Raw genomic sequence first — 25618 nt, forward strand, 5'->3', positions numbered from 1 at the left:
GGGCATTTTAGGCGTTGTGGATGGTCCACAAGATGTTGTTGCATTGCAACATACATAAAAAGCCACAATTTCCTTAAAATGTTGGCATTTTGAAAAATTAGGATTTCACCCTAGCATTCCCACCCTTTTTCTTAATTTAAAGTTGCTGAAAAGTGAAATCCTTTGTTTGTCCATGCCATCTTCTCCACAGTCAGCTAACTTTTCTCAGACCTTCACTAGAGAGATTATCATCTCTGTATGAATGAGAGGGAATTGAGTCTTCATACTCATTCAGTCCCTGCCAGACCTAGCAGAGACGACAAGGTTGCAATTGAGGTGATATTTTTTGTGATGTGAGCACTCCTCCACTTGCTTATTTCACAGAGAACACCAAACACCTCTTACATGGTAATAATATTCCATCTCCTGAGCTGCGCCAAACCAGCAACCCAGACTCTATATACCATTACCCCATCCCTCAACTCCACCTTGAAGCACCAATAACAGATATAAAGAAATGATCACATTTACCAGGATGAACCAAAACCTCCAATTCAGCTTTCTCTCCCCTTTCTCCTGATACAGAAACAAAATTTCTAAAGGCCTCTTTTTGGTTCCAGTTTCAGAAGCACACTTTTCTCACTTTACTCCCTCCCTACCCAGCCCAGATCTTCCCAGGCCCCACCATTCACAGAGGCCTGGCTACCCTCAGCACTGGCCATCTCCTGTTTGCCTTGTATCTCCACAAACCAAGCTGTCCCCAGCCTTTCCCAACCTCACTGACACATCCTTAGCCCCAGCCCCTGGCCTCTCTGACCCTTGCTTTCCTAAGGAAGGTTAGCTTTCACACCCTACTCTCCTCCCAAGTTTTTTGGTGGTGCTGGTGGTGGGAGAGAGGGCACCACATGGCCCACTACCAGCCACTGGCCCTTCAGGAGTAGGATATGTCTAGTAAGGGCCATACTCTTTCCAGACACTTTTGATGTAGGAACTGCCCCAGCTCTCCACTGGCCCCAACCAGACAGCAAAATGCCACAAACTGCTCCCTCCTACATCCATCTGTGGGGCTCAGAAGCCCTTGTAAACGTGAAGAATCTTACATTTAAACTGCACCATCGGTCCCAAAAAGCTCTACAGACTTCGATAGCTGATATGCAAACTGTGCAAAGTGATCTATGACTGAAATGCAGCCAGTTCTGGGGTGAAGCACAGCCAATGATTAGCACATCACAGGATAGGAAGGGACAAAGAATTTTCTAAAGACAAGCTGCATGTTGAATTTACATAGTGAGATGTTTTTAACCCCTGACTTCAGCAGGAATAACTTCTCTGTGATGGAAACCAGAGACTGCAGGAGCTAAGAGGTTAAAAATCTTAATTTGTATAACAACTATATTCACTTTCTTGTATTTTGAAGCTGGAGGGGTTTAACACTCCTGACTTTGCTTTTTAAACAAAATCTGAGTGCTTCATTTGGCAAACTCATATTTAAAATCACAGCAGGACTGGCATTTGTGGTGAAGCAAAAAGCACTTTTGCCTGGTATAAGCCTGTCCATTGATTTTAATAACAAAAGTTTTCTTTTCATGGACCCAATATTTATATTTGTTTTGTTACTTGGAAACCTGTCTAGGGAGACACAAAATCCCCCTGCACTGTAATTACAGTTGCCTACATTTCATGTGCATGTGTGTAGCCAGACTGGGAGCTATGGCAGCAGCTAGCAGCACTTTCTGGAAGTGGACAGTCTGGGGTCCTGGAGTTCCAATAATACTAGGGAGGTCTGTGCAAAAGGCAGACCACGATTCTGATTAGTCCTTTCTCCCAGCCTTCAGCTACACTGGTAGAAAAACAGCTCTGATTTACAGAAAGGCAAGGTTGTGCCAATGGTGTGCTTGACTCAGGTGTGGCCAAACTTACTGACCCTCCGAGTCGCATATAACAATCTTCAGAAGTTTGAGAGCAAGGGCGCACCTGCCGGAGCTCAGGGCTTCAGCCCTGCAGTGGGGTGTTTGGGCTAGGGCTTCTGCCCTGTGGGAAGGGGGGTCTTGGGGTTCTAGCCCCATGGGGCATGCCTGCTGAAGCCCTATCCCCAGCAGGTGTGCGATGCCCCTCCCCACTGAGAAGAAGCCTCTAGCCCCACCACCCCACCACAGGGCAGAAATCCTGAGTCCTTCCACCACCACCACCCCTCACAGTCTGATAGGCGGCGATTGACGGGGGGCCTCTGTGAGCCGCACTTTGTAAAAGAGCCGCATGTGGCTCGTGAGCCGCTGTTTGGCCACCCTGCTATAGCGCTCTGAAAGAGATGTCTGCTAAAGAGGACACCAAAAAGCATTTCTTCCAAAGCTCAAGGGGTCTTTTTCTTTCCACCCCCCTAATTCCTTCCTTCTTTGCTCAGTTCTTCTTTTGCTTACCTCTTTTTTTTCCCAGATCAGCTCCAAAGTAGGTGGAGACATTTACCCACAGGGCTGCTCAGCTTGGGACGGGTGGGCAATGTGTGTTCTTATGGCTCATTGTGCCATGGGAACAAAAGGAAGAGATGATGATGGGTCTCTGCCTGAACCTACAGCTCTGTATAGGTGACTTGCTTCCACTTCCAAAAGCCACTTTCCTTGGCTGATCTTTTAGACACTTACACATCCCCTAACCAGGATCTCATACCAAAAGACTCCACAAAATCCAAGAGAAGGCTTTGGGATGTTCAATTCTCAGAGATCTTCAGTAAAACCCAAACCCATACAGGAATGATCCAAGAACCACCCCTTTTATTACGACCCACTGGCAAAATTTTCTTCAAACACCCTCATTGCCTAGACTACAAGTGTCAGAAACCTTTTTTCAGTGATGTGCTGCTGTATGGATGTATGTAAGGATCCTGTATGATCCTTCTTAAATTTCTGTTTTAAAGCTAGGTGACATTCCTCCCTCGGATGAAGTTATCCCTTCTCTGGACATGGCTTAACTATCCCTACAGTCCCTGGGGCTCAAGAAAATATTGCTGAAAAGCATATATGTTTGCCTTTATTATACACATAGATGGTCTTGTGGCTAAAGCACAGAGTTAGAAGCCACCAGAACTGGCTTCTAGTCCCGTGTCTATCATGGATTTCTCTGTCAGGTATTGAGGCTCATTAATGTTTGTGAAGCTGATTGAGGTCCTTTGATCTATGTCAGTATGGAAATGCAACATATTATGATTCTGAGAAAGCACTGAAATCTACTGATGAAAAATGTTATATAAGAGCTAGGTATTATATTAATTATTAAATGATCTGTTTAAATGAATCCCCCAAATTACTAACACTCCTCTCCACAGAATAGGTACCGCTGGGAGGATCCTGTGCATAAGTATCAGATATTTTATTCCAGTACCTGATTTTCACCAGGTACAATATATGCTCCTTCTCCCTCACTACTGCTAGGTAGAAATTAGTATCAAGAAAATTAGAGATTTGCAGAAATAAGTGCTCTATAAACATCTCTTTCTGAAAGGCATGTTGCCATCTGTCAAAAGCCATGCCCCCACACCCTCTTCACTATATCTGTGTGCTACCTTCATTCTGTTTTCACTGTCCTGACTTGTAATTATTAATTTTTACTTTTCTATTTCTTTTAGATGTCAAAACCATAAGACTAGAATCCCACTGGGCATCTCATCCTCCAGCTAAGGAAGATTTACAGCTGTTTCAGCTTCATTTTTTAAAATTTCAATTTTTTAAATTTTATTTTACAATTTTACTCAACTTTTTTTTTCAGAATTGAACAACACAATAAATAATGCAAGTGAAACCTACTAAATATGTTTGCTTATGAATAACTCCTGACCCAATCTGCAGTTTATAATTGGCACAGATATAGAAATACATCATTTCACGCAGGAGAATGAGAAATGCCTCTTTATCAATTCCTTCCCATTGTGGAATTGTGCCCAAAGGAGGTGTGTGACTGAGAGCCAGCCTTGTGAGTGAAGAAAAGATAAGAAGCATATTGAATGTCACATGTATACACTTATGGACCAGACCGGCCTAGCATTTCTTGATTACGCACTACCATCAATGGGAATTCTGACATATACAAGAAATGGCTAATCAGGTCCTTGATATACTGAAATACATTTGACACCTGAATCTTTACTAAGGCCCTCAGTGTGTAACATATAAAGCTCTGAAAAATTCAGAAAAGGGAGGGAGCTTCAGGAAAAAAAAAAAAAAAAAGCTGTAAACCCACATACCACAGATATTCTTTTTGGCAAGTTTTATGCAGCCTCATCATTCTAGTGCTGATCACTTGTACCTACCAGAACCTACCAGAAGTCTGATCCAGTTGTTGCTGAAATCAGAGGCAAAGTTCTCATTCACTCATTGAAGTCATGGAGCTCAGAGATTACACCAAAAACCAAAAAATGACTTATTTTTAAATAAAAAAATAGCCACCAAAATTTTCAGCTTCAACTTGTTAGTCCTATGGAAATGGCCCAAATATTGATTCATTTTGTATGACAGCACAGAAGGAGACTGTCATGTGACAATAGCAAGGGTCAGAGAAAGAGTCCCTTTTTTCCCCCTAAAACTAAAGAAATAAGTTTAGTTTAAAGAAAAAAGTAATATTTCTTCAGTTACCTTCTCTCCCTCTCTGATTCAGCAAAGAGCTTCTGCATGGAGCCTTTCTCCAGCCCTATCCCTCCACCTACATTCCTGATTACAGATAAAGAACCACTACATCTATTCTCTCAGAGACAACAGTGAACATCAGTCACAAAAAAGCAGGAAACACATGCTGAGAGAGGCATCAAAGAATGAATGATACAAACATTTTCAAAAAAAAAAAAAAAAATCAATGTGTAATTCATGCTAAGGATAATGACTGGACATGATACTTATGAAATGTTAAAAAACATGGCCAGTGAATCCTGCTGTTGCTTGTCTTGTTGCCTGCTTTTTTTAAAATTATGGTTATTCATTGGGTTATTTGGATTTAGAATTTTTTCTCTCCCAGTCAGTTTGTACAGCGCCTCCCATGCTGGGGCTCCCATCTCAGCGCTACCGTTATGCAAGAAATTAATAATAATAACTGTGGTTCAGTGTGCTGAGCACAAAACCAGAAGCTCCTGAGTTTTTACTTGACACAGATCTATCACTGAGTCAGTGTTAATACTTGCGCTTATCACTCAGTGCAACTCCCACCAAAATCCAACACAGCAGTTTTAAATCCCTGCATATAGAACCTGAAAAGGGAGTAGTCTGTATTCTGGTCCAGTGGCTCTCAACCTTTTGTAGACTACTGTGCCCCTTTCAGGAGTCTGATTTCTCTTATGTATCCCAAGTTTCACCTCACTTAAAAACTACTTGCTTACAAAATCAGACATAAAAATACAAAAGTGTCACAGCACACTATTACTGAAAAATTGCTGACTTTCTCATTTTTACCACAAATATAAAATAAATCAACTGGAATATAAATATTGTTCTTACATTTCAGTGTTTAGTATATAGAGCAGTATAAACAAGTCGTATGAAATTTTAGTTTGTACTGACTTCGCTAGTGTGTTTTATGTAGCCTGTTGTAAAACTAGGCAAATATCTAGATGAGCTGATGTACCCCCTGGAAGACATCTGCGTGTCCCCCCCCCCCCTCGGGGTACACGAGCCCCTGGTTGAGAACCATTGTTCTAGTCCATAGGCTTCCTGCCAACAGCCAGAGGGAAGGAGATTGAATTCCTTCCCCCAATCTACTTTGTTCTCCACATGAAGCTCAACTGCGTGAGTCAGCTAGACTCTGCTAGAGATACATGCTAACTAGTGAAAATCAAAGACATTATGGTTGAAACCTACTTAGAAAGTTCCTTCACACTGTGGCTTGATATGTTACGTCAAACCTGAGGCATTACAGTGAGTATTAAGTTGTATGGTGTGATTTATGTTTTAGGTAAATCTTTTGGTAGGAACAAAAATAGACAGTTATTTGTAGGGACAAGCTATTTTGACAACATTCTTCTATAGCAGAAAATAGCATGCTTCCTTTGATAGCACAGTCTAACTCAAACATAAAGCTACATACAGTTTTTATTATATATTATGTGAAAGCAATTGCATTCTTGCTTATTTGCATTGCTTCTGTGTGGTGCTGGCAAACCAGCTAACTGGCAAAACAGCTGGCAAAACAGCTAATCCATAACAACCGAATAAAAGGTATTGCAATTGTAATCAAGACAATCCACTTATGTATGGGTCCCAAAGAAATGTTAAATAGGCTAGTGATCCCCAAGTCATTCACTTTGTATTGATAAGAATGAAAGAATAGTTGCTAAATGTATTTGTCTGTGTTTACCTATATCTTGTTAACAATGTAACCAAATTAGCTTTTAGATACTAAAATTCTTTTTATGTCTTAATTGCCTTATATTATGCATGTGACTGTGTTCAGTTAAACTTAAGATCAAAGATGTGAGACATTGCAGGAAACTAGTATCTTATCTACATTGTCTTCAGTTTAACTATCTCAGTTATAATGAATGACTGGCTGTTGTTTTATCGTTGTTTTATAGATTACCTGTGTATGCATAGGAAATAGAAAATTAACTTCAAAGCAAATGTCCACATACTATCTGTATTGCCTATTTTTCCTCAGAGGAAAGCCCTGCTGTGACAATTTCTGTGTGGGGACTTGTCAGCCTGCTAGAGAACTATAAAAGTGAAAATTTGGGCCTGATCCTTTCATCTCTGGTCTGCTGAACTTTGAATAGGAGAAGTATGAGCCATAGGACTGAGATCTTCCAAATAGTTATTTGGAATACCATGGAAAATGCATGGAAAGACTCTATCAGACTTTACATCTAAACTGCATTTGGACTCTTACTTTTTGGGATGATTCCAGAGAGACTTTTACAAGCCAGCAGATATAACATCACTGCTTTGATCCTGATCTTGTATGTATATGATTGTATGTATATGATTGTACACTTGTATGTATATGATTCCTTAACCATTCAATATCTCTCTTCTTTTCTTTTATTAATAAATCTTTAGTTAGTTTACTAAGGATTGGCTGACAGTGCGATATTTGCATAAGGTCTGAGACACAAATTGACCTGAGGGTAAGTGTCTGATCCTTTGGGATTGGTAGAGCTTTAAATAAGGTGAATAGGATTTTCAATAACCTCTCCCTATATTAGACTTGGTTGTCTGGGTGGGAGTCTGGGGCTGGAATGCCTAAAGGGGACTGTGTTTGGCTTCTCTTTAACCAGTGTGGTGCTACAGAAACTCTTTTGTTACTGGCTCGGTGAATCCAATTATGGAATAAACTACCAATTTGGGGGATTGTCTGCCCTATTTCTTGCATTCTCAGTGTGGCCCATCCAGGGACCCAATCACAATCTGCAATAGGTAAACTAAGGGACTTAGGGCCAGATCCTCAGCTGGTATAAGCTGGCATAACTCCACTGAAGTCAACCGAGCTATGCCAGTAAACAACAAGCCCCTACTGGAGAAAGAGCCAGCAGATGATGACCCTTTATTATATTACTTAGCATTTAAGCAGCTTTTTACAACGAGCATTAACTGGCTAAGCCTCAGTTTGGGACATGTCAATGAGATGTATTAGCCCCATTTTATAGATGAGGAAATCACCTCACACAGAGGTTGACAGCCTGATTTTCGGAAATGCTGAGCACCTCAGCTCCAATAGAGATAACAGATAAGCAGAGGGAAGAAGGCTATGGGAAAGATGACTAAGTGATAGAATTGCAGTTGCTGCACCACCAAGCTCTCTATGCAGGGAATTGGGGCCACTGGGACTACTGAAGAGCAGATCCTATGGACCTTCCCCAGTCTGTGCTAATAGTACCAGTTCAGAGTAGCGTGGAGACTGCCACCATGGCACACAGGATGTGGAAACCTTCACATGCAGGTTGGTCTGCCTTGCACACACACAAACCCCTCCTGCCTCCCACACAATCCCACAAGAGGGCTTAAGTGACAGGGGCTTTGCATGGTTTCTCTGTACCCATGTGAGCTTCACTCCAACTGAATCAATCAAGTACAGGTGTTCAAGACATCTCTGCTCATTACACTTCTCCACTTCTATATTTTCATTGTTAAAACAAATAGCAATCATCTTACACTAAATAGACTGGCCTATATGCTGTTCTCTGTGCACAGGTGCAACACCACTGAAGTCAATGAGGACTTTACTTGGTCCACTATATGAACAAATGCACTACAAAATTGATTATGGGGGGGAACCCTTTGGGAAAAGAAACTAATAATGATAAAATACATAGCCAGATACAGGATTTTTGAGATCTCAGAAGTAGAATTAAAAGGACTGACAAATGCTACTTCCATAAGCTCAACTGCATTAAGTCACTAACGCTATTTTCCAAAGTCAGTACATTGCATCCTATGGGGTGTTTCTAATGACAAGATATCCTGTGTGCTCTGAAGCATGTGTTATAACATATGTCAAAGATGCTGTTAACAATTTCATATTAAGTATTGAAGTAACAATACTTCATAATGGTTTCAAAGGAGCAGTTACAATGTACACTGTCAAATGTTGCAGTGTTTAAAGAATGCATCCATCTAGAGGAAACCATAGTGTACTGTGATGCAATGCCTAGCCTGAAGATGGCATGTCCTAGCCTCTGAAACATTGGTGCATGGAAACAAAATAGAAAGGACATCAGTGTTATGATCTTCAATATGAGAATAGGGAACAGTATGTCTTTGTTTTTAGGAAGCAACAGTATAATTAAGTTCAAGGTGGGTATTCCATTAAAAGTAATTATTTTTAGTATTTTTTTTAAATATTCTCATAATCTCCTAATTCAGGGAAATTAACTATGTTTGGTTTTGCAGCCAGAGTTACTCTGAAAATGTAAACAAAATCCTTGACCTGGTTTTTGATATAGGTACACATGAAAAAAATACATGTATATGACTTTTAAATGCAATGTCTTGACATTTTCATTCCAAGAACTTAAACATGGCTTTGTTTTTAAGCATCAAACGTGGTCCTGATAAAGTTCTTCATTCGGGACAGTTGCTGATACTTTTACTCTGGTTTAGTAGCACTTTCCTCCACAAACAGTCCCATTGACTTTTATGGAACTATATGTGAAATAAGGTATTGCTGAATCTGATTAAAAGCCTCAAAAGTATTAAGAATGCACAGTACGTCATTTTCTTTACTGATTTAGGCATGCAACAAGTTACAGAGGTATGATTTACATTTACAAATGTCATGCTGGTATGGCCACTCTCATAACACACTCATTTATGTGCTTTGTCTTTAAGGACTCATCCTTGCACAGGTATTTCTCTATACTGCTCTGTGGCAAAAATCGATACATCATTTAACTTCTCTGCAACCTTTTATTTTCTTTAAAACCTGGAGGTCACCTGACCCACCACTATCCTTCAGGCCTCTTAACTTCTGAGGTTGTTAAATAAGGTCTTATTATTTATCTCAATAGTCTGGTTGTTCTTCAGATTTCTTATTCTTCTCCCACTTAAAATCCATTTGGTACCTCAACTGCTCAAGTTTGGTCCTATTTCCAACAGTTGGACTGAATGTTGGTACTTTTATATAACCTTACATTTCAAGGACCTCTGAACATTTTACAACTTAAATGGACAGGTCTTTTACAACCCATTATGGTAATTATAGCAAGTATTATCTCCATTTTACAGATAGGGAAACTGAGGCAATATTAAGTGACTGGCCCAAGGTGACAGCTATCTGCTTCTCTATATAATCAAATATCTGCTTTGCTATATTATCAGACTCTTAAATGGAGCATTCTGGATTCAGACATTCCTTTATATTCTCTTCCACAGTAAACTAATCAGAAGCCCATCCTAGGATTGGCAAGAGTGTGATTGATATGTCAGTGTATGTTTCCATACCTCTCCTTATTACTTCTCAGGAACAAAATATTCACATGCATTCAATGGGTGTGGTTTCCAGCTATCATAGACTCATAGAAGATTAGGGTTGGAAGGGACCTCAGGAGGTCATTTAGTTCAACCCACTGCTCAAAGCAGGACCAACCCAACTAAATCATCCCAGTCAGGGTTTGGGATGCTAAAGTGTTAAATTAAAAGTAATTGCCCCCTTCTAATGCATTCATGTCTAGTTAAAATGGATAAGAATAACACTCTCCATCATCTGTAGCTGAGTCATACACGGAGCTGTATCCCCATTCACTCAAGTAGACACATCCCTTTATGTTTTCAGGGATATATTGCTGTGGAATTATTTCCAAAACTCTGACATATTTACAGAGAACTTTTCCATCCACAAATAAAATATTTCTATTGTATGGTACTAAGGTGACAAAGAGAATTTTTTCAGCCTCTGATGTATTTTTGCCATCAAGTTGTTTTTAGTCGCACCATTTATTTTTTTTCCTTTTGATAAAGAAAAATATCTGAAGAATTACACTGGATAGAGGAGTCTCAGTGGGACTATTAAAAACATCTGTTATGTGCCATATTCTCTGTGTCACCATTTTGTGCACAAGTACTGTATTAATAATGTCCTGCAAATTCCAGATAATAAATGGTCAGTCTTTTCATTTCACAACCGGATTTTTCTCCTCTCCCCACCCACCACATCCTATGCTGATACAGCCCAGTTAGGATTTTTCTATTTGCAAATTCTCTACTGAAACTAACTCCCATATTGAGTAAATCAACTACAGAATTAGTATTTATATTTAAAGGAATACTTTAAAAGATATCTAAAATAACTGAGACATATTTAGTCCAACACTAAAAGTAAATATCAGCAACCCCCTTCCACCTTATTGCTACCTAAAAAACCCACTAAAATTATTAATCTAAAAGTCTCAATGCAAATCATTGAGAGGAAAATTAATGAAAGGAAGGAGGGTCTTGTGATAATATTTCCTTTTGCTCACACTTTGTTTGTCTTGTCTATTTAAGACTATAAATTCTTTGGGGTAGCGATTGTTTCTTACTGTGTGTTTATACAGTTCCTAGCATAATAGGATTCTTCTCTTGATTGGCATTTCTAGGCACTACTATAATAAAAATAATGAATGGTAACAATAATGCATGTCTCCCATAGACCTAAAATGGATATTGACTGCTATCCAGTATCATTAATATTTCTTTAATGCAGATGATGTACTCAGTGCTGTATAATACAAAAAACTAAAGCCAGTCCTTTCCTGCAAAAACTGTTTTGTCTTAATCTGGGACAAATGTCAGAATATCAGATTTTACTGTGGGATGAAAATTAGTTTTCTAATCCAGAGGTCGGATAACTCTGTGTACATATTTTTTCCTGTTCAGACAAAGTAAGTTATAGACTCATTATTTCTTGTGGGCTTTGTGGAAGAAGTGGGTTTGAGAGGGACTTAAATGAAGACTGTGTGGGTGAACTGGCCTGGGAAGGGCATTCCATACACAGAAATCATATATGTGTTGTATTATTGAGTATATACCGCTTGAGTATAACAGGTACAGTAAGTATACAAAATAGTTCCAATATATGTGCTCACAGTCACACTAATGCTGGGCCCAATTCTGCAAACCTAATTTCAATCCCACGGAAGCACATGGAATATTCACATGCATGGGGATTATTTGAAGGTGTCTTTGCAGAATCAGACCCATACTGTTTAATATTCTAAATTTCATTAACTTTAGAATATACAGCAAAACCATGAGATAAATACAACTCTTGTGCAACTGCCTTAAAGTAAATGGATGAAATGGCATTGCAGACAGTGTGTTCTAAATCTCAGTAACACACATCAACCAATATCAGAACTACAGAAAAAATGGCAATGAAGATTTCAGTATTATGTACAAAAGCTTCTGTGTCAAAGTAGTGTGCCCTTACAACTACGAAGACAACATGATCAAACCTAACTTTGATAATTATATGTATTATAATTATTTTAGGAATTCATCATAATAATAAATAATTAATAATAATAATAATATCTCCCATGAAATGTTGACATTTTATATATCTATAATACATTTTAAAGGTTGATGTCCACATATAGTCTAACATTTAATTTTTTTCTCTCATTTTTACACCATAATTTAATACCAACTTTTTTTGGTACTCCTTATATTCTGGAAATGTCCTATTCCTTGCCAGTTACAACCAAGTAATAATAGTTTGTTTTATAATACATTATACTAACAATACATACTCCTGCAAGCATATAAAATAAAATGTGAAAAGTATATGCTGTGTTTAATGTGTGTGTCAATGCACATATGAATTCTGAATACAACTACAGTACAAATATTAATGTTATATTTCCATACCATATAGATAAAATATATGCCAGGGTCTAGTGAATAACTACATACTAAACATAAATAAGAAACTAATACATTTAACCTAGTGGAAAACATGTAGAACCTACTCATGTTTAATAGTACCATGCTCTTATACAGATCTCAATACAATCTTTTAAAAGATGCCCTTTTTCTTCATGAATTGCCATGGAAATCCATTATAACCCCCACTAATATTTTCAATAGTGTCACAACACTAAATAAGATAGTTAATGATTCAAATCAGAAAGCTCTTTTGCTCATAATTTTAGACCAATATTAAGTAAAATTTATAGAATACGATCAATACTTCATTGAATAAAGAGAGTTGAAAATCTTCGAAAAAACAATTCTTAACTTGTTTTACTTGTCCTAATTATATGGTAGAGAAGAATTTAAATAGGCAAAAGAAAGAATGACTTTGTTAAGAACTGAAACACAAATTATGCCCAAATCTTAATAATTTTGTTGCCATGACAATCAAAGAGGTCAATCTTACAAAATCTTTACTCGTTTACTCACAAGTTGTCCCACTGATTACAAAAGAATTGCTGACATGAATAAGAATTTGTAAGATTAGACCCATATTTAGAGTCTAATCCTGCAACCTTTGTTCACATGAGTAGTTAGTGAGACTACTTGCATAAATAAGAACTTCTTGCAAAACTGAGGATTGCACGACAGAGCACAGCAGTTGCATCTTTCCAGTTTCAAATGATTTCTTTGTTATGACCCCCCACGCATCCTCAGTACATTTTAAATTGTAAAATACATGAAAAGCTACTTCATTGTATGTGTATATTTTGGGCCCAATCCTTGCTCTGAAATCAATGTAAGTTCTCCTGAACACTGTCAGACTTCAGGAATATGGTTTTATGATCTGGGCTGCCTCCAGCTGTGATATTTGGAATGAATGATATTTGCAGGGTCACTCTAAAACTTACCTTGTAAGTTCTTCATAGTAAAAAAGAGTGAGGTGTGTCCAGATCTTCCTTAAAGTTTGACCTAGAATGTAGAAGGGAGCCTTCCTCTGTATTGGTGAGACTTGACAGATCTGTCAGATTTTTAAGTTTTGAGCCTTGTTCATAACTACCCTGGCATCCCCTGGCCTAATGTCCAATCTGGCCTGGCCTGGCTCTTTGGAGCTTTTCTGACTTCTAGAGCTGGTGCTAGGAAATCATCACTCTCCATTCCAGTCTATATTCTTAAATCACATGAAATCTGCCAAACACATCCACTAATGATCCGATCCTGCTCCCACTGAAATCAAGGGTCTTTTTGCCATTGATTTAAATGAGAGCAGCATGAGGTCCTTATTACAGTTCACGCCTCAAGATGTAGTCACGCCGTCTTTCCCAAACCTCGGTGGCCAACCACGGTAGAGAAGGACTGAGCATGTTCCTTACTCACACAACATCCTTCAAGGAAATAACATGCCCCTGAGTACTTTCATTTCTTAATCTTGTCCTGATTTTCACAACGAAGATCCAAGGGAATTGTATTTTGTGAAGAACTGAACTCACTTCCTTCCCAGTGATTGTGATTTCTGCTCTGCTTGGTGATTCCCTGAATGTAACACTGTTAGCAGGTCAAATAGCTGATTAGTAGCACCACCATGCAGTTCTCTAGCACCTTCCATCTAAGGATCTCAAAGCTCTTTACAACCGTAGATGAACAAAGCCTCAGAACAGCCACAAAAGAAGTAATGTACCCATTTACAATCAGCCTCAGCAATCCCGTTAACATATGACAAATATAATGCTATGACACGATTTGCACATAGAGCTTTTCTATGAATTAATTTTTCAACAGTAACTTTATAGGACTAGTCAAGCAGGTTATTTCTGACCTTCTGAAATGTTTAAAAACAATGCATTTCCACATCCCCCACATATTAATCCCAGTGTCGGTGTATGCACATTTATGCACTTTACATTTTTTTGCCCACAGGGAACAAAATGAGGAAAATCTATCATCTCTACAGTCTTGCATTAAAAAAAAAATTGTTTGAAAACCCTACTGTAGCATTAATTTACTTAACTAATACTTGTGTTTTTGTTTTGTTTTTTAACCTCCTGTTTTTGTCTTCTAGCTGTCAGTACTGTACGGTCCCACACACAACTGAAGTACAAGAAAGGTATGGCACATTTGACCCTGCACAAACACTCCCCTTTCCACGCCCCCCTGGGAGAATATCAAGGAAGACTCTTAAACAGCAACTTTTGTTTGGAAATTTTTACAAACAAATAAATCTCCCGAAGCTCATCTCAAAGCACAATTGACAACACACACCCTTGGACATAAGAAAGAAACTCTCAGTGAGAAGTGCAATAATAATCAGAATACCTATTCCTAAATACAACCAGGTTATGAAACATTCCTTTCATTGCTTTTTTATTTTTATTTATTTTTAATTCTCAGCACACCAAGTGTATTACTGGCAAGGAAGGAAAAGGCCTTACCATGTAGTGCATCAGGAGGAGAAGAGAAGCACAAAGCATGCTGCAGAGATTAAGCTCAGCATGACGCTCCGATATCCCTTGGAATTGAAGAAGATTGTCCAACCCATTCTTCCTAATAAAGCAGACAAGGTTTCTCTAGGCTTGAATTTTTCACCAGAAGTCAGATCCTTAAAGTGCATTATATTTTCTTCTTCAGGAGATATATTTCCTCCAGTTAAGTTTCAGCTCAGCCATGCCATTTCCAATCAGCTCTGAGAAGTTCTCCATTCCCAGATACGTGGCGTCAGAGGGACTCCAAAGAAAATCAAAGAAAAAAAGGGGAGTGGGGAGGGAAAGAAAGAAAAACACCTTACTGAAGCCCTGAAATTACTGTGCAAATCAAAAAAAAAAAATGTATTCTCCCTTTCTACATATATTTCACAGTAAGCAATACAATCTATTTGATCTCATTATGTAGGGAGAACTGGTTATCGTGTAATAAACCAAACCAAACAGAACTTTCCTCATTCCCATATGGTGCATTTTCATTATTGCTGCACTACTAAACAACCCTTGTAAGCTTAAGAAATCTTTGAAACCGTCTTACTAAGACATCAACCATCACTTTTATTTCCCAGCTAGCATGGACATTAGAAATTCTGGATTAGCTTTGGAGAATCCTCGGCAAAAAGTAAAAAAATAATAGTCAATACAGTAAGTATAAAAGCAAAGCCCCTAAAGATGAGGAGAATTTAGGAGATATCTTGCCTGAAGTGCAATGGGCATGCATACACTAAAACACTGTAGGGAAAGGAGAAGGGAAAAAGGACAATGGCTTAGGGAGGTTGGGGTGGGGGACTTGAGTGGGATCCCGTGTCACCCTGAGGCTCCCACCTTCTCGTTGGCAGCAGCTTGGGCTTCCCCTGCACTTTCTGCAAAGCATATTAATTGATTCTTGTTGCTGAGCAACTAACTCTGGGGAGTCACATTGACGCCTTTACCAGAGCCTCAGCGGTAGCAGCCCTGAGAAGAGGAAGATTCAGAGGAGATGGTCGCCTCCCACCTGCACCTCTCTGCACTTGTATGTTCAGTTGCCCTACAGGAAACCTTGGCAAATTTTTGCACTGGAAAGGAAAAAGCCCACATTAATGCAGGGGGAAGAGGATGTGGGTTGCCCTCCTCCCTTTCATGCTGCACTGACAGGACTCAGCTGAATAGCCCTGCTTCATGCTGACAGCGCTGCTGCTGCAAATGGGATTCCTCTGTCTCTACAACCCCAAGCGGAGGCTGCACTGGACAGGGGCACTCCAGGCCAGGAGGGCTGGCAAACCCATCCAGTCAGAGGGAGAGAGGGATGAACTGTGGTGGGAGGGATGAAGGAGAATCTAAATTACAGCACCCCACTGAAAAGCAAAGCTGAATTAACCCTCTGGCTCTATCTGCATGTTGCAAAAGATTTAGTTAAAGCAATGAACAACTTCCATAAGTATAGTTGCATGCAGGTTTTAAATACACTATATTGACCATCCACCAAGCAGTGACTTCTGAGGTTATGCTCTTGCAATCACATTCATTGGACAATATTGTAACTTCCAATCACAGGTATTTTATGGCACATTTATACCACTCTTCACAAACACAGAGCAAGACATATTCCTTGACCAGAAGAGCTTGTTAATTAAGATAGAGTTTGCAGTCTAAAACAGTTCTCTGGATGTATTTCCAACAGTCTGCATTACAGAGCTATCCAACTTAATTCCGTCATTGATTTATTCGATCTTTTGATTAATTTGATCAAAACTTCAGGAGCTAACTCATTTGTAGTTTTTAAAAGAGCACAAATGCTTTTCCAATAATTTTTTAGCATTAAGCAAGCAGCACTGGATAATTCAGTGACTAGCTATAGAAAGTTGCCATTTAGGGGTCATTCCAGCAGCTGCTCCTTTTGAATAATTACCATTGTTTCCAATGTAGCTGCAGGATTGGGTCCTTAATAAGGAAGACCACAATTCTGCATGAGACTGAACACTATGAAATAGAAGGGACATCAAGTACTACACAAATCATCAGAGGCAGCTAGACAGGGCCTGGTTAGAACCCATTGAAATCATGGGAGTCTTTCCGCTGACTTCAATGACTTTTGGATTAGGGCCACAGAGACCAAAGAAGAACCATGCAGTGATTAAAAAATGGCTACAAACAAATATGTTGAACGGTCACGTTGGATAAATCCCGAAGTCCTTATTCAGCCAATGGAGTTTGCTCATGCCTTACTTAGGTAAAGTTCCATTGTCTGAGTAAGGACTGAGAAACCCCAAATGGCCTCATGATTTGGCCCACTCTTACAAGCATTATAAGCCCCCTTAAATCCTAAACAACATGTGTTTCATGTAATGGTCATCAAAGATACCAACTAGATCAGCTGTTTATTACAGTTAAAGTGACAGACTTAGGAAGAGCAAGGCCTTAAATACGATGTGAATATGCAGCCACCTAAATGGACTCATAAAACTGTCTTCTGAAAAGCTCACATATACCCTGTTTTGTGCTGCATAAATGGCTGACTGCTTGGTGGAGAGAGGACAAGGCCATGCTGCTGTGAAGAAGAGTGAGATTTGTGCCAGTGGACTGGGAGAGGCAGCCCCTTTATTATGCTGGCCTTGTTGTATTACTCCAAGAGCTTTGTTTCACTGTATAGGTCTAGTTTTTTCTTCATAGAACAAGAGGCCTGGTGTATATTCATAGATTGTAAAGCCAGAGGGAACCACTAGATCATCTCATCTGACCATCTGTATAACACAGGCCATGGAATTCATTCAGTTGGTTTCCTCCAATTTGTCTGTTAATATGAGCATACTTCCTGTATTTTTCATCAGTAAATTCAAAACCAAATATCACACCCAGCTATTGACTTATTTCAAAGCCTTTGCTTTCCTCTCTATATTCAGGAGCATTGTTCCTGACATTCATTTATTCTTTCCCTGTGCAACATAAACAAATACAGTAATTGTAATTCTGGTTGAACACGTGGTCCATTTAGTCCACTATCCCATCGCCATCAATGGAAAGTACAAGATGGTTCAGAGGTAGATACAAGAAACCCTGCACTAAGCAGTTACGGGATAACTTGCCCCCAGGAAAAGGTTTCCTTCTAACCTTTCAGGTTAGTTTAAGGCCTGAAGCATGAGGGTTTACATCTCTTCCAAAGCTCCTGTTCATTTTTAACATCTACTTTATAGTTCTGGATATTCATTTTATCCAAATCAATGTCTAACCCTATTTTGAATCTCTCTGCTCTTGATCTCAATGTTCTCCTGTGGAAAGTTCCATTTTCCAATTGTGCATTGTGTGAAAAAGCATTTCCTTTATTAGTTGTGAGCTATCTATTGACTTCATTGAATGTCCCCTGGTTCTTGTGATAAGAGAAACGGTGAATAGAAGATCCCGATCTCCCTTTTCTCTACCATTCATTATTTTGCATTCTTCTATATTATTCCCTCATATTCATCTCCTCTCTAAGGCAAATAGTCCCAGTCTTTTCCATCCCTCTTAGCATTCTCTCTGCCTGTCTCAAACCCCCGTTGTTTCAGCTTTTGAAATGGGGTAACCAGAGCTGAGCACAGTGTTCCACCTAAGGGCCACTGATTTATATAATTAATTATTCATTATTCATTTGTCTTGGCACCTCTTCTTTTGACATCTCAATTTCTGATCATACCTCATCTTCATTACCAAATAAGATTAAGTCTGCCAGCACAGATCTTCTGTGGTGATGATTGATGCAAATAATTCGTTAACCTTCTCAAAAACATCCGTACGTTCTTAAATTGCTCCATTGCCTTTACCCCCTTGATATATGTACTCACAAGAATGAAAGTACTACAGTGCTATAGGACAGTGGTTCTCCATCTACTGCCTAAAGGTCTAGCATGCCACTTTCTTTTCTGGAAACTGGAAGTTTATACAGAAGAAAGAAAAGGAGTAGATGGAGAAGCGATGGCAGAGTGTGAGAGAAAAAAAGGAAACTGATCTTTACTCTGAGCTTGTACAATGATTTATGATATTCCATAGAGGAGCTCACACCAAGGTCTCAAAACTGCAAACCAGGTAAACAGTACATTGTCAGGCTGAAAAATATAAAAATATGTAGGGAGGAGGAAAAAACATGTGCTCGGGGTCTGGGAAATTCCTAAAGATTTCAACCCAGGGAACAGACACAGCTGGGGAGGTCTCCCTGACTACTTCATATATATAAATCATTGAGCTTGCATAAAAGTAACTCAAAATATACAGATGATATAATAGCTCTTCATAATAGCTATTAGTTATTATTAATCATTATTGTATCATCAGACATTTGTTACCCAGTTACATTATGGTATTTATCTGTTTTTACTGCAGACAGTAAGCTCTTTGGGAAGAATGGCAATATGCTGTTGGTATTTTAATATATCTTACATTGTATTTTATTTCTATACAGTGAAATCTATTCTTTTTTATAGGAAGCTGGGTTCAAGTGGAATTTATGTTAGCTCTCTGCACAGGGGCAAATTTCATCAAAAGTTCCAAGGAAGGAGAACAGAAGGACAAACCAATAAAATGAAACAACTATAAAAAGAAACAAGGCAACAAATGGTGATTCCAATTTGAAAGCAAACTTTTGGGCACAGAAGAATAGAGAGACTTCAGATTATTAGAAAAAACCGCAGTGAGATAAGAAAAGAGGTAGATTTTGAGGTGTTAATGTTTGTATCACATTTAGAAAATGCAAATGTACTACAGATAAAATTTAACCTCATGCAAAGAGCCAGCACAACCACTTAAGTTCCACTTCAGCCCTCAAAAGAGTGCTGCATAAGTCCTGAATTTCACGCGATACAAGTGCTCGGTATTATTATGCATTGAGAAGCCCTGGTAATGTATACACTATTTCCTATTCCACTTTCTTTTCGTTTATCTTCCCTCCACTTTCTGTCCTTTCAATACCATCATTACCACTCCTTACTTTTGGTCAAACAATTATCACTGGGCCCCAACCACAGAGAGGTACAATTTCACTTTGGATTTCCTCCAAGCAGCACATCAGTGGCACCCATATATGGTATGATTCAAGTGACAGGAGCAAGCTGAGTTTAGCAGCTCCTAGCCCCTCCTCCAATTCCATCCCTGTCCCTGCCACATTCTTGCTTGACCCTAGCAGCAGTTCCTAGAAAATCAAAAGATCAACCTTCATTCTAACTATTGTCAAATTTAAATACATTAAAGGGACCATTACTTCACCACCTGTAAATTTCAGTCTTGCTGAAATAGTTACTTCTCACTCCCTGAATTTCCTGTTTGAGGACAATATCATCTGTAGAATATTTGAAAAGATGTGTGGGGAGCATGGAAATAATTAGGTATTAAATAATATGTACAACTTACAATACATATTGAATTGTAACTAAGAGTATGTGAAAAAAAAAATCCATACATCAGAAGAGGTGGTCTGGAAATGTTTCTAGCTTTGACCTTTCAATATCCCATATCTCTATTACTATTCAGTCTTTTGCAGTAAAACCAACCAAGTTATTTTTTTGCCTTTTAGTTTAAATACCGCATTAGACATGCATGGGAATTTGAGTTTCAGTGACTTCATTTCCACATCCCAGTCAGCAATTAAAAGAAAAATCTCTAACCATGTGAAAAAGTACAAAGTTAGTATTTTTTTAAAAAATCTTTAAAATATATTTAAAATATACATGTGTGGTCATATCTACCTGTGCAATACATTGTTTTCACAACAATCTAAAGAATAATTGACTTTGTTTTGAATGTGTGTTCAATTACACTATACCTTTAAATATAACAAAACATAATAAAAGATTTTTACAAAGCAAATAATATTACAAATAAGTTATCACATTATTATTGTAGTTCCATATGGTACAGGTTAGATTCTTCTTTCACTTAAGCCCGTGCACAAGAGTAATGTAGTTACGTCAAGGTGAAACAGGTGCAAGTCAGAGGAGGATCAGACTGGTAAAATGCAAAGCATTATAAATTGGTTGTAGTTTCCATGCCTACCGTTAGATCCACGCTCTTGTTTCCTTTAAATAAATGCTATTGCACTGGAACTTGAAAAGTAACTTGTATGATGAAAGATTTAAAAAAGTCTCCAGTTCATGACTGTTAATTGATGGGCTTACTTTTACCTTTGGCACTTTAATCTAAAATATAGTTGTAATGGGTCTGATTCTAATCTTATTTACATTGACTTTACACTGGTGTAACTCCATTGGCTTTGGTGAACTCATTCCTGATTTACACCAGAATAAATGGAAGAAGAACCAGGCTTCTTTGAACTAGATTCTGCTCTCAAAACCAGTATAAAAGCATACTTTTCCCATTACTTTAAAGAAGTTACTCCAGATTTCCACTGGTGTAACTAAGAGCAGAATTTATCATTATATGCAGGAACTATAACCCAGCACACAGATATCAGAATATGTAAATAATGGTATAGTCACATCGCATGCAGTAAATACATACACTAAATGTTTTTCCTTTGAAAAGGAAATCCTTGTTTGAAAAACATTTCCAAAACACATCAGTGGAATACTGTTAATGCCTCAATTTCTACAGATTTAAAAGTGACAACTTGTGCTAAAATGCAATTTATTATAACAAGTGAAAGAAGAAATTTGTCTTTCTAAGTCAGCAATACTGAATCAAAATTCTGCATCAAAATGGAGGTCTGATATTGCTTCTATTTGACTTCTATGGGAAGCAGATTGGGCCCTCTGTTATTAGTTGTATTCTTTTTCATAACAAACTGGTTGGCCTATTACATCAAATGAAGAAAGACAGGATAATGTATTTCATATTGCTTACATAAACTGGTACAAACACCATAGGAGTTTAAGATATCATTACTTGAGTGGCCTAAGAGATGCAATAATGTATTCTCTATTTGTATCTGAAGCTCATCAGAAAAAATAGCAATCTTACTGTACAGCTGTGTAATAGGACAGGACATGCAATGCATGAATTCACTGAATCTCAGGGTGCTTCTCTAACTGAAATCCTTTTATACAGAAGCATATTCACACTAGGTAAAGAAAAGCTCTCAAGTAAGCTAAGCAGAGCAACAGTTATTGCCGCTGAACAAATATGCACATTATTTCTGACCTGGCAATATACCCACTGGGCAAAAAACATTACAGTATTTGAAAGAAGGATTAGACAGGCATCAGCTAAATTAGTCCTATTAAAGATTAGTTACACTCTCTGGTGTGTATTAAATGGCATTACTGCTTAACAACAGATGGGCAAAAACTGTCTCTTTTCCATCTTTATTTATAAGCAATAGCAGTCTTAAAAAAGAAAGGGAATTTCCTTCACTGGGATAACTTCCAAGTATTGGGATAAGTAAAAGAAAATTATATATTCATATAATTCACTGAAGTGGAATATTCATTGATAAACCGGGACTTCAATATTAGTACTTTTGTTGCTGTTTTATAAATTCTTTGCAGGGCTGAATACCTTATGTTAGCCAAAGTACTCAAAGATTACTAAACATTTTGAATAAAGGCATAAGTGTATTGCAGGAACTGGTACTAGACAAAAAGTGCATTTTGAGATATTCAATATAAGACAATTTTTTAAAAGTATCTGTTCTCATCATTGCTATTAAAAGTCCTATTCCTTTCCAAAATTCCATTTTCAAGACTTAAAACAAAACAAAACAAAACAAAACCACAGCTCTACTCTGTTTCATTTGCTTTATAAAAGCCGTGCTCATCATGGAATTAATGCCTGCAGAATTTTCTGCCAGTAGCGGAGACACTGTTATGAACACTCCTCTGCTGGAAGTCATTCACAACAAATCCTCCATCCCTAAACTGTACAGCAAATGCACCTGAGTTATTGTGAAAATTGACTTGAAGTCCTTTGTTGGTCTCTTCCTGAAACCATGCTAATTTTCAGAATAATGAGCATGGAATCACAGTGACCCATAACAAACAAATAAACAAAAACCATTCCCATGATACTTAATGGTTTCCTTTGTTTTTTAAAAGGACAAGAAAGAAGAAAAAATACATACCTATTTTCTGAATATTCTCTTTTGCCTCCCTTTCTTTTCAGTCTCAGTCCTTTAATGCCTTTCTCTCTTTAATTATTTAACCACAGTGTATGCACATCTTAAATCCTTTCTGTTTTAATATCTCAGTCACTTTCATGGATTGATCTGCAATTAAGATTTTAATGAGAGGTGCTTCTCATGTTCTTATGCTAAATTATTATACAAGGGAGAAAGTGATAATAGTCCTGTTTTCTGTCAATTACACATCTAATTATTCATAGATTTTTATTTATAAGTGTTCTCTGCCAGCATGCTTGGTTTTAGTTATCATAGCCAAATTAGAAAACACAGTTTAAATTAATTGCTTTCTGAAAACAAGCATAATTATTCCCTTTTTAAAAGTATGAATATTAATAATGCAACCCAATACTGCCTTGTTTAATAGACCCTCCTGTAAAAAAAAAAATCCATCTTAAGTCATTCCCCATCAAGAACAATAATTGCTTTAAAAGCTAGCAAATCTTCTCAGATGCCAGGGTAACCATGTTAATTAAGAGCAAACTTGCCAAGCAATTGATTTGTAGGCAAAGAGAGATATTTTTAAACATAGGAAACATATCTTTTCTGTTAAAGCTCAAGAAACTGTATGCCCCACCTTTAGAAGAGCTTCTGTGACAATATTTAAAGAGCTGGCCTTTCAACAAGAAGAAAAAAGAAGTATCTTTCTTGGTTACATTCCCCACAAAGGGCTTGGAAACCCCTTGTTTACTACAGTATTTCTACAAGCTGAAACAGGATACAAGATGCAGAAGAGACAAGGAAGTTCAGTTTAGAGAACAGTTTACTCAGAAGAGCTATTCAATCAAAAGCATCTGAAGGAAAGGTTTAACAGAAAGCCACACCTACATAGGTTATTAGTTCTATCAAATGTATTAATATTGTTTTAATCAGCGTAACAAACTGGTTGGTAAACAGCTACAAGCAGATATGTGATGAAAGAAAGATTTAGGCACAGGTTGTTCACTAGCTAAAACTACTTAAGGTACTGCTATTCTTGTTATAATATACAAAATCATGCAGGTCTTTAATAGCTTTATTAGTTAGGGTTTTTTCCCCATATTCTTGGATATGGAAGATAATAATATAGCAAAAGAAATTTTACAGCCTATAGGTAGTGGATTTATATCTTGACCAACAGACAACAACATGTAAAGTACTGCTGCATATTTAAGCATTCAAATAATACTCAATCTGCCTCAGTATCAGACACATTTTTCCACTCAAACTCACACCTACAATAGAAGTCTGTAAAACTTACCTTTTTGTCTTTAATAAGGAGATTAAAAAGTTTAAGCCAGCAAAGTTTTCAGGGCTTTCCCTCTCATGGCAGTCAGCCACTTGAATTTAGCTTACATGGAAATAATTACATTCTTCCATTTCTTATCTTCCTCCATAGATGAAAGCTGTTGACGATGCCAGCAGCCTTGTTAGAATATTATTGTAATCCATTCAAGCTTCTGGAGATTGCTCAAGTAACCAAGATGAAATACGTACATTGTCATTAGGTTCAGGTGCAGTTTGTCTCTTCTTTTTTCAAAATTATATTTTAAAAATACCTCAAAACTGGATGTAGTACAGGCTTTGCTATTTCTACAGCACTCTGCCTTCTTGATTTGAATAGAAAAAAAAGAGTACATGAAAGTGAGTGCTACAGAAATGAAAATGCTTTTACATGTTTAGCTGTTCCCAAATGAAATAGTTATCATTTTAGGAGAAGGTAGATCCTGGGTTAAAAATAAATGATTCAAATGGCTAGATAAGCAGTAAGGAATGAAGAAGATACAAGTAGCAGCCCAAGAAGCAGCAGGCAAGAATGGGTGTCTTGTGATTGCTTTGAATTAATACTCCTCAGGGGGCGATAAAAAAAGCACAAATACAGCAAAATCTGTCTTACAAAGTAAAAATCTGTTAGATCTGTCAGGCTCTTCTGCCAAAGTAATATTGTACGTGTATTTACTCAATTAATTCTAGCATTATAAGCAGGGTGCAAAGAATTCTATTAAATTATCAGCTTTGCTCTTGTTGCAAATACCATAGGTAGAAAGAGGCAAGGAAAATTCAGGCTTTATATAATGTACTGGGTTTGATCCCGTTCCTATCAAAGTCAATGGGAGTTTGGTCACAACATTGCAATATAAAGGACATTGTGTCATTTCATAAGTCTACAGTATAGAAAGGTTTGAATGGATCTAATATACACTTGCATGATTTCCTATAAGGTCGGCAGTATATGAACCAGATCCAGCAAGGTGCTGCACACTTTCAACTCTCACCAAAGACAATGAGAGTCCAGGGTGCACAGCATCTCGGAGGTTTGAATTCTTAATTTGCGCTCCAGCTAACATGCATTCCTAAATCTACGTATAGTGTCAAAATAATGGCACTAGAATTATGTCTGAGGAAACACTTCTTTATAAACATCTGATAACAGGTGCTCATAACTATCAGAACAAAATTAACTATGGGGCATAAATGTCACGTGCTTGTTCTCATCCCAAAAATGAGGGGTTTGTTTATGTATTTTAAGTTTGGTAAAATTCCACTTGGCTAATTGTAAAGGCATCCAAACATAACAAAATGACTTTTTCGTGCTTTAAAATATTGTTCAGATGCCTCTTTCAACCATATATAACCCCCAAAAATGTGACTTCTACACGATCACCCTTTTAGTGTTATTTTCCAAAATCTACCAAATGGAGTGTTCTGGGGCTAATACACACCATCCCTTGCCCTTCACAAAACAT

General features: G+C 37.8%; 1 protein-coding gene across 1 annotated transcript in view; it reads right to left on the bottom strand.

Annotated features, from left to right (window-relative positions):
• Positions 1–24195, bottom strand: part of TUNAR (TCL1 upstream neural differentiation-associated RNA) — a 40356-nt gene extending 16161 nt beyond the window's left edge. Inside the window, exons 1-3 of the mRNA XM_067555173.1 lie at positions 24133–24195; positions 22836–22979; positions 14768–15059 (exon numbers count right to left, since the gene is read on the bottom strand). The gene's annotated coding sequence lies outside the window, so the exon portion shown is untranslated. The remainder of the gene's footprint in view (positions 1–14767; positions 15060–22835; positions 22980–24132) is intronic.
• Between the last annotated feature and the right edge of the window lie 1423 nt (positions 24196–25618).

Source organism: Emydura macquarii, unplaced genomic scaffold (genome assembly GCF_026122565.2).
Source record: "Emydura macquarii macquarii isolate MOO-44397 ecotype Brisbane River unplaced genomic scaffold, CSIRO-AGI_Emac_v2 contig_1551, whole genome shotgun sequence".
Taxonomy (NCBI): Eukaryota; Metazoa; Chordata; order Testudines; family Chelidae; genus Emydura; species Emydura macquarii.